Source organism: Rhagoletis pomonella, unplaced genomic scaffold (assembly GCF_013731165.1).
Source record: "Rhagoletis pomonella isolate Grant_MI unplaced genomic scaffold, Rhpom_1.0 Rhpom_scaffold_00004, whole genome shotgun sequence".
NCBI classification, from domain to species: Eukaryota; Metazoa; Arthropoda; class Insecta; order Diptera; family Tephritidae; genus Rhagoletis; species Rhagoletis pomonella.
The window spans coordinates 65,456,366-65,466,184 of NW_023458558.1; positions in this window are offsets into that span (position 1 = coordinate 65,456,366).

A 9,819-nucleotide genomic window follows, 5' to 3' on the forward strand; every position below is an offset into this window, starting at 1 on the left:
GCGAGGTAGATGACATCTAGATGTCGCCCTATGTACTACGTTCGCTATAGCGGAAATAGACGACACGCCATTTCTTTAAATAAAATTAATTGGTGCGCGTTTGTATGTACATACATATGTAAATGCATGTGTGTGCACCTTTCTATTAATATCGTTGAATTATTTTAATATCTATCGCAAAATTTTATACAGACAAGACAAAAAAGTAGAAAATAAATAATATAAAAAAAAACTTTTTAATATACAACGCTTTTATAAATGGACTAAAAAGTAGAAAATAATATTTCTCAGTCCCATAGAATTTGTTTTGATAACTTTTGATTTTGAAATTTTAGCAAAAGTCGTTATAACCAATTTATGAGATTGAAAATGAAAAGCGTGGGGCGCATGCAATACAAAGCATTATATTTAATTGACAATAGGCAAACTACATAACATAGACCTAAAATTTCTTCAGCGAAAGTACAAATTTGAGATCGATTTTAAGCGGTCGTTATTCATATATCCACATACATATGAACATATATTACCCTTCATATCAATTCAGGTGGCTATTATATGCGCCCCACGCTTTTCATTTTCAATCTCATAAGTTGGTTATAACGACTTTTGCTAAAATTTCAAAATCAAAAGTTGTCAAAACAAATTCTATGGGACTGAGAAATATTATTTTCTACTTTTTAGTCCATTTATAAAAGCGTTGTATATTAAAAAGTTTTTTTTTTATATTATTTATTTATTTTGAAATCAAAAAATATTTAGGGGGTGCTCAAAGCGCTCAAAGTTTTCCATGTATTTTATATGGAGAAAAAAACATTTTTCGTAGAAATGGTATAAAACTCTTAAAAATCAATATTTTTCAATCAGAAAACTGTGGTTCTCTTCAGGAGCCTTCCAGTATTAATATCCAATTGTTTATTTAACCATTTTTTATGATTAAAGATTTTTCCATTGCATTTTCTAGGGGTTTTGGTGGACCTATAAAATATAGTTACTATGAAAAAATGGTTAAAAGGACAATTGCGTATTATAACTGGGAATCTCCTGAAGATAAGAAAAGTTTTCCGATCGAAAACTGTTGATTTTCAAGAATTCTACACTATTTCTACGAAAAGTTGTTTTTCCCCCATATAAAATACATGGCAAACTTTGAGCGCTATGAGCACTCCCTATTTTGATTTTTTTTTTTTTTCAAAATAAAAAAATAGGGGTATATTTTTTTCGATATATAATAATCCTAGGGGGTGCCGGCATTAAAAATCCGACCTTATTTTTTTTACATACATTTTTGGACCACTTTAATGTGGGTGGGTGTCGAAACTAAAGAGCTTTAAGAAGGCTTACAGCAGAAAATATGTTTGAAGGAGCGTTACCACCTGGTTGAAAATCTAACTCAATTTAATTGATAAAATGAATGATATATTACAATAGAAAGATTACTGTAGGGAATATTTTTGAGGAGGTCTGCCACCTATTAGAAAATTTTAACTCAGTTAAATTGATAAAATAAATGAAATATTGCAATGTCGGTAACAAGCTTTAGATTCTTATTATGGTTTACGGCCGAAAATATATTTGAGGAGGGTTGCCACCTGTTTGAAAATTTAACTCAATTTGCATACTGATAAAATAAATGATTTATTAATATATTGGTAATGAATTAAGGAGGTTTAAGATGGATGACTGTTGAAAATATTTTTGAGGAGAGTTGCCACCTTTTTGAAAGTTTGAACTCGAAAGCTTAGTATGTTGCACCAATGCATTTTCAATATAAAGCGATAAAATAAATAAACCAACGAAAAATTATTCCTTTGTAAAATATGTTTGATTTATTATTATTTATTTATGGCTATGTACAAATGTAAAGCGGATACGGACGATGTGTGGTGGCTGACGGTCGCTCCTGGTTGAATACGGGAAAATAAGTACCCGCGCTATTTTCAATAGAATTGAGTTCAACCTCAAAGCAGTAATACTGTTTGGAGGGGAAGTTAAAAGATAGTTAATTTGGCGGGAAAAATTTATGACAGTTTCTAATAAATACATGTGTACATGTGTGCGTACATATGTATATTATTAAGCATTAAGGTGGACCGTCTTGGGTTGATTAAGTAAATGAAATATTGCAATGTGGGTATCAAACAAGAGTTTTAAGAAGACTTGCAATCGAAAATATGTGTGAGGTACAATATGGGTGCCAAAAGTATTTAAAAAATCTTGATTTGGAAATATTTTTAATAGGATTATCAACTATCTAAAAGTAAAGACTGAAAATATTGAAATTAAACGAAATATTACATAACTCGTTCCAAACGAAAAGAGTTTGGGAAAGCTTTACTAAGGCATTTTTTTAAATATTTCAACTTATCCAAAATCCGAACAGTTTGAATAAATATAGAATTTACAACATCTTATAAAACGAAGTGATCATATTATCAACGAAGAGCTGGTACACAAATTACTTAAAGTTAAAAAATAATAAACAAGTCATTACCGTTACCGGTACCGTCAAGTACCGTTACTTTTTTCATGATCCAATGATCGGATCTAAACTAAATTAGTATGGGATCACCTGGAAAGCGGTTGACGTGGTCCAAAGCATTATAAATCAGTTAACTTTTAATCGTAAACAATTTCGTTTGGGGTCGCCATAGCCTACTACGTATATTGCGAGTAAAGTATTATGATTATGATTATCATTACTATTCTGAACTCCTATTCCCCATCAAGGATTCGCAAATTAAAGCGAAATCAGAAAGGCATTTACGATCGCATGATACAAATGTTAAGATAATAAGAGCTGCAGAACTGAACTATGTAGGAAAATTTTTTTACAAGGGCGTGTAATTTCTGGCGTGTGCCGATGACATCGACATCATCGGTAACAAAAATCGCGAAGTATCTTCTGCCTTTTCCAAGCTGGATAAGGAAGCAAAGGAAATGCGCCTGGTGGTAAACGAAGACAAGACGAAGTATCTGCTGTCATAAAAAACAGTCATCGCATGCGCGCCTTGGAACCCACGTCACTATTGACAGTTATAATTTCGGGAAAGTGGAGAATTTCATTTATTAGGGAACCAGCATTAACACCGATAAAAATATCAGCATGGAAAACCCACGCAAAATCACTCTTGCCAATAAGTGTTACTTTGGACTGAGTAGGCAATTCGGGAGTAAAGTCCTTTCTTGACGTACAAAAACTGGCGCAGAAGCTGAGACAATGACAACATTCGATGAGGCGGCTCTTGGAGTATTCGAGAGAAAGATCTTACGGAAGATTTACAGGTTTCTACACGTGGGCGACGGGGAGTACCGTAGACGATGGAACGATGAGTTGTATGAGAGTTACAACGAAATGTACATTGTGCAGCGAATGAAAATACAGCGGCTCCACTGGCTTAGACATGCCGAACCAACAGGAACCGAAGTTCCAGGAGTGAAAGAATTCAACTCGCAATCAGCTGGTGGTAGCAGAGGAATAGGGAGCCCCCACTGCAATGGAGAGACCAAGTTGGCACAGAGAAATTGACTGGCGTTCTTCGTCGAGCTCGGCCAAAATGGTTTAGGCGGTTACAAAGCCAAAGTAGAAGAAGAATATGCAAATGATAAATGACGGAGTTGGGGGACCATCTTCTTGGATGCGCCAGGAGGAACTAGGAAAATGTTCCTTATCAGATGGATTCTGGCAACGGTTCGACCAAAAAATTACATTACCTTAGCTATCGCTTCGTCTGGAATTGCTGCGACATTGTTACCAGGTGGAAGAATTGGGAATTCAGCTCTTGAGCTGCCATTGAACATATAAATCATCGAAACTCCCACGTGCAATATTTCCAGAGCATCCGGTATGGAAAAAGTATTACAAAAATATAAACTCATTGTTTGGGATGAGTGCATCGTGGCACTTAAAAAAATCGCTTGAGGTTCTTGATCGATTGTTGCGAGATTTGCTTGTGTCAGCCGACATGGCAGTCCTGCCTGAAATGTGCACCCCTGAGTATGAGGCAACGCAAGAGCGAGAAAATGGAGAGTCCGACTCTCAGAGTCGTTCGTGTGATCCCGTAGAGTCAACATTGTTTGTGAGTCGTGATTGTCATTGAATATATTCCGATTAATTTTAAAGTCATTTTAATAAATAATAGTATATACATTCTAAATTACTAGAGGCCGCTGTGGTGTAGTGGTAAGCAGTGCGCGCTTCCACTCCACAGCACCTGGGTTCGAACCCTGGTCAAAGCAACATCGCAAAAATATAGAAAAAAAGTTTTTTTCTTAACAGCGGTCGTCCCTCGGCAGGCAATGGCAAACCTCCGAGTGTATTTCTGCCATGAAAAACAGCTTCCCATAAAAATACAATCGCGGTTAGGAGTCGGCGTAAAACTGTAGGTCCCTCCGCTTTGTGTGACAACATCAAAGCGCACGCCACAAATCGGAGGAGAAGCTCGGCCAAACGCTAATATATGTGTAAGCGCCAATCTATTATTAGTTGCGTTCGCGTAGCTGTTAATTGTTCATGTTTAACCAAAACTTACAAGTTTTTGCGTCCTGCTGGTTTCTGCTGGAAAAATTTTTGCCAACAGGAAAACAGCTGATCAAAAACAGCTGGTTGGCATTTACGCAAATCACAAAATTCAATTTGATGGTTTGGAAGTTAAAAATTACAAAATACGACTAATTAAACTTGTAAGAAATAGATAGTTATTTGTTTAATCAATAAACTGTGTCAGTATAACACTTTGTGATGACTTTTCGTACGTTTTAAATTTTACACTTTTGAATGTAAAAAAAATTATATCAGCTGTTCATCTCACTTGCAAGTTTCTGCAAATTTTCTGTTCGCGTACTATTTGGGATATTTTTCTCTTGTGAGAGAACAGATGACATTTTGCCGGAATTTGGCAGTTGGTTGGTTTTAACTGGAGATTTTAAACGAACGCACCTATTATTATTATTAAATTACTAGAGTAAACAGACAATACGTATTTTATTTAAAAGGAGAAGAGATCGGTATCCTGACGTTCCCTGGCACGTGGAAACGTCAAACCATTCGGGAATGCATTGATATTGCTCGCAGCTTCAATCCAGCATTCAACGTGAGGAAATAGCATATACGTCGATGAACACCGTTGTGGAAAAAGACAATCCAACGGAATTTTTGAACTCGATTGATCTTCATACTGAAATTGAAAATAGGTGTGACAATTATCATGTTGCGGAATATTAATCAGCCAAAACTTATCAACGGCACTTGACTCGCGTTTAAGAAATTGATGACGAAAGTAGTGTAAGTAAAGATTTTAACGTGGCCTTTCAAAGGTGAAGAATTCCCATGATTCCGACCGATACATCATTTCAATTTAAAAGATTGCAATCCCAATACGATTGACATTCGGAATCACAATCAATAATGCTCCAGGTCGAACTTTGGAAAAGTATGGTTTATATTTAGATGCGGATTGCTTCTCAGATGTTGCGTGTTCCTATGTCGGCAAACCAGATATTCTTGATATCTATGCAGCGAATGGAAAAACAAGAAATATTGTGAGCACACAAGTACTTATTATATAACCAAACACATATAAAACGTATGCTTTGTTTCGTTAATAATTTATCATCCATATAACAGGAATATGCCACAGCAAAGCGTGGCAGGGTACAGCTAGTATACGAATAAATACAGTTTATTCATTATATGGACGCCAATGCGACAAAAAAATTCTAAAAAGTTAACGGTAATTCGTAGCCTCTTGAAAGTTGCACATTATCAGACTAAAATTGCAGTGGCTAAAAAACTGTGTACACAAAAAAATTCTAACACTTCCGAGAAAAAAGTTTGAAACTTGGGTGAAAATTTTTTGCACTTTTTTGAAGTTTTCTACAAATTGTTAAACTTGAGTTTATATGGAGTTTGTTAGAGAAAGAACTATATTTTAATTGAAAATTCTTAAAAATAAATAACTGAACATAAGTGTCACACAATATCACTTTGAAATGGCGTGCTATAGATATGACCGATACTGTATGTATTTTGTCATCGAACAGACCGCAAATAAAAACAAAATGTTAACTCTGAGGGAGAATAATTGTTTAAATTAATAGATACAGGGTTCGAATCAGGGCATCCGTGATCGAATGAAATTTTAACCGAAATGAGTTCGCTTTTCCAATTCAAATTGTATTGGAGAAAAAACAGTGTTAATTTTATTTCGTTCGATTCGAATCACTCACGGAAACCATAATTCCGGCCAAGTTTTATATATAGCTTTTTAGTTGAATAGTTTATTCTCGTGAAAATTTTTTTTTGCTGTTTTAAATAAAAACACAATTTATCCCAAGTCGAATTCATATAAGGTGATAGCAAGAGTACAACAACAAAAATTATACCAAACAATTTTATGCACTATGCCAGCAAGAATTATTAACAAATACATCATTTTGACATTACAACACTTTTATGAATTCGTCATGTTTCATTCTATATATGTGAGTAAAAATTATCAAATTATTTTCTTTTAACCAATTTATACCATTTCGCGTATATACAATCTAAAACTGTTAATTTTTTTTAAAGTCCGTGCACTGGGACCAATTGATAATTACTGGGCCATTAGGAATAGAAAATTGCTGCTAATGACGCAAGTTATTAAAAACGAAGGAAAGTTGCAAAAAAAAGTATGTACTTTGATCATATATACGGTTTTGCGAAGTACTTTTGCGCAATATATGTATATGTATTTGTTTAAAATATTAATCAAGTATATAAAGAAAAAAAGTACTTTCTCCACAACAGTTTACAATAGAGCAGTTTCTTCACTTAACAACACTACACATCACGTCGCGTATTTTTTACCGGCCTGGTTGAACTCGGATAAATTGCCGAGTTTGTATTGGTGTGCTTGTGTAACTCGGTTGCAAAAAAGTGCACATTTTAATAGTAAACGTACATAGAAATTTAAAAAAATAATAAAAGCTTTTTAAAGTGAGTCAATCAGGCTAACATCAGCAAGAACCACGCTGAGTTTATTTTTACAAAAGTATCTAATACTTGTACAAATTTACATGCATACTAATGATGGACGGCTCAGATTTTTCGATGCGTAAAAAAATTATGTATGTGTTCAAGCTGCTGAATAATATATATGTATATATGCACGTAAATAAATATGCATGCATATCTGCGCAAAGCTTGTGTGGCGCTGGACCCCCCATTGTGCGTAGACACTTTCCACGCTGCAGACCCAATATGGAGTAATGTAATTATGATGCCACATAGGTGATAAAACAGAACACTAAAAATAAAAATTCAACTAATAAAAGAACGATTTCTCAAAATTTTACCTACTGCGCTCGATTCGATAACTAATTAAAACTTTTTTTCAACGTAGCACCCTGCAACATTTGAACTACATACATACATACATATGTACATAAAATTGTTTTGCTGAGTTCTAGAAATCAGTTAATTTGATTAGAAATAATTGTGTTGGAAAAGTTAGTTCTCTTTTGATTTCATGCATTTGGGTCGGATTTGGATTTGGATTCATATAATTAATTAGATTTATACTGTGTTTACCGTATCTTTCATCATAAAATTTACGGATTTTTACTTTCTTTTTCCTTTTTAAACGCACATTCAAAGAATTTTCCCCGAATTAGTTAACTACTATGTACTACAGACATACTAATGTACATACATATGTATGTAAGGGTGGGTATGAGAAGCGTAAATGCATTTGATTCATTGTCTCACAATTAGCCATGAAATATGAAACGAGTCAAATTGCTTTGCCTTGTTTTAGCTGGCTGGTGCCTTTGAATGCGTGGCTTGTTTGGTGCTTTGTTTGAGTTTATAACTCTCGAAACCAATTGTTCTGTTGTAGTTATATAAAAGGCTTATCACTGTTAGATCCAAATTACAGTGTTCGTTTAGATCTTTGAACTTTGGACTACAAATAAAATAAACTTTTCTTCACAATTGTGGGAAGAAAAGCAATTGCATGTTCTGCATATATTTAAAAGGCTTTTGTAAAATAAAACTCAAAGATTTTTAAATAAGTAACAAAATTTCATAAATAAGAAAACGAGGAAAAGTCACTTAACACTGGTCACGTTAGATATAAAAATGATTTTCCTATTTCAGGTTTTACAAAACTGTTGGTGAAATATTCAAAGCTTCAGATAATGCATTGTTGATACACTATGAAGAGGTTTCGGAATGTATAAGATATACATATTTCTTAAACATAAGCACACAGTCAGTTTAAATAATTTAATTTAGAGAAGATGACCCCGAACCTCAGTCGATGACGATGGAAGCGATGTCCCACCGCCCGGTTATGCTGAGATACGAATAGCAATTAGGCGGCTGAAAAACAACAAAAGTTGTTGGAGCTGACGGCCTCCAAATTGAGCTTTTAAAGAACGGCGGCGAGGTTTTGATAAGGAGAATGCATTATGCTAGATATGGTCAGATGAACGCATGCCCGACGACTGGAATTTGCATGTGTTCTGCGCAAACCACATTCTGCAAAAATATATTTTTTTTTTCAAAAAGAAAGTACAATTCGTGGACTTTAAAACGGTGGTAAGTTATTACGAGAACACATTTATAGTGAGAAGTTATAAATCTTCAAAGAAATGTGAATATGTTTTTCGTAATATTTAAATACTTAATCTTCCCATTGTTTAAGGTCCTCGAATTAAAAACAAAATATATATTCATATTAACCCAGCAGTGTTCATTTTACTCACGAGCTATTTGTCCTTAATAGAGACTCGTCCCACCCATCACAGAATATTGTTCCACAAGGTAAAAGAGTTTTTTATTAATTTCAAATATAATATTTAATGTCATTAAAGCATAAAATGGACTAACATTCTACTAACTACATTCCAGAAAACCGCTATGAACGAAATCAATTATATAAATAGGCAATCATGTTTCCTTTACACCCCTTTTACGGCTAAACTGTACTTCTAAGGTATAAACAATTATATATCATTAGAAAGGTATTTTGATGCTGATGTGCAGGCAATTTTTAAAATTTCAAATTAGTTTAAAATAGAGCGAAAAAAATCAATTCAAAAGTCACACCAATACCAATGCCATACATGTACATGGTTGGGGCGGAAATGCCTCCTAAATGTATGCTTTAATATTGATAGTGAATTAAAGAAACGTGCTAAGCAGCAGTTTAGGAATAAGATCTATGTATGTATGTACATGAATAGATTAGCCTCAAACAAGGATGAGATAATTTTGGGTATGGAGAAGAAGAAAGGGATAAATACAGAAATTAAAATAAAAGTAAAGAAACCTAAATATAAAGACAAAGAGGAAGGAAAATTTAAATACCTAACCTAATAACAATGGTGGGGGTGAATATGTAAATGAAGAAAAGAATGGACATATTTAGATCAGGATAAAGGAAAGGATAAAGATGAAGAAGAAGATGAAGACCAAAACGAGGAAGAAGATGAAGATGAATATGAAGATAAGGATAAAGATAACTTATCTTAACTTAACCCCTTAACTTAACTTAACTCACCTCAACTCATCTCATTCCGCTTAAAAACTTACTCCACCTGAGTTCGCTACACATTAATTCACCACACCTTAACTCCCCACACCTAAATCCACCACACCTTAATTCACCACACCTAAATCCACCACACCCCAACTTTCTCACCACATCTTAACTCACCACACCTTAATTCACCACACCTCAACTTTCTCACCACACCTTAACTCACCACACCTTAATTCACCACACCTCAACTCACCACAACTAAATTCACCACGCCTCTTAAGACCACCAC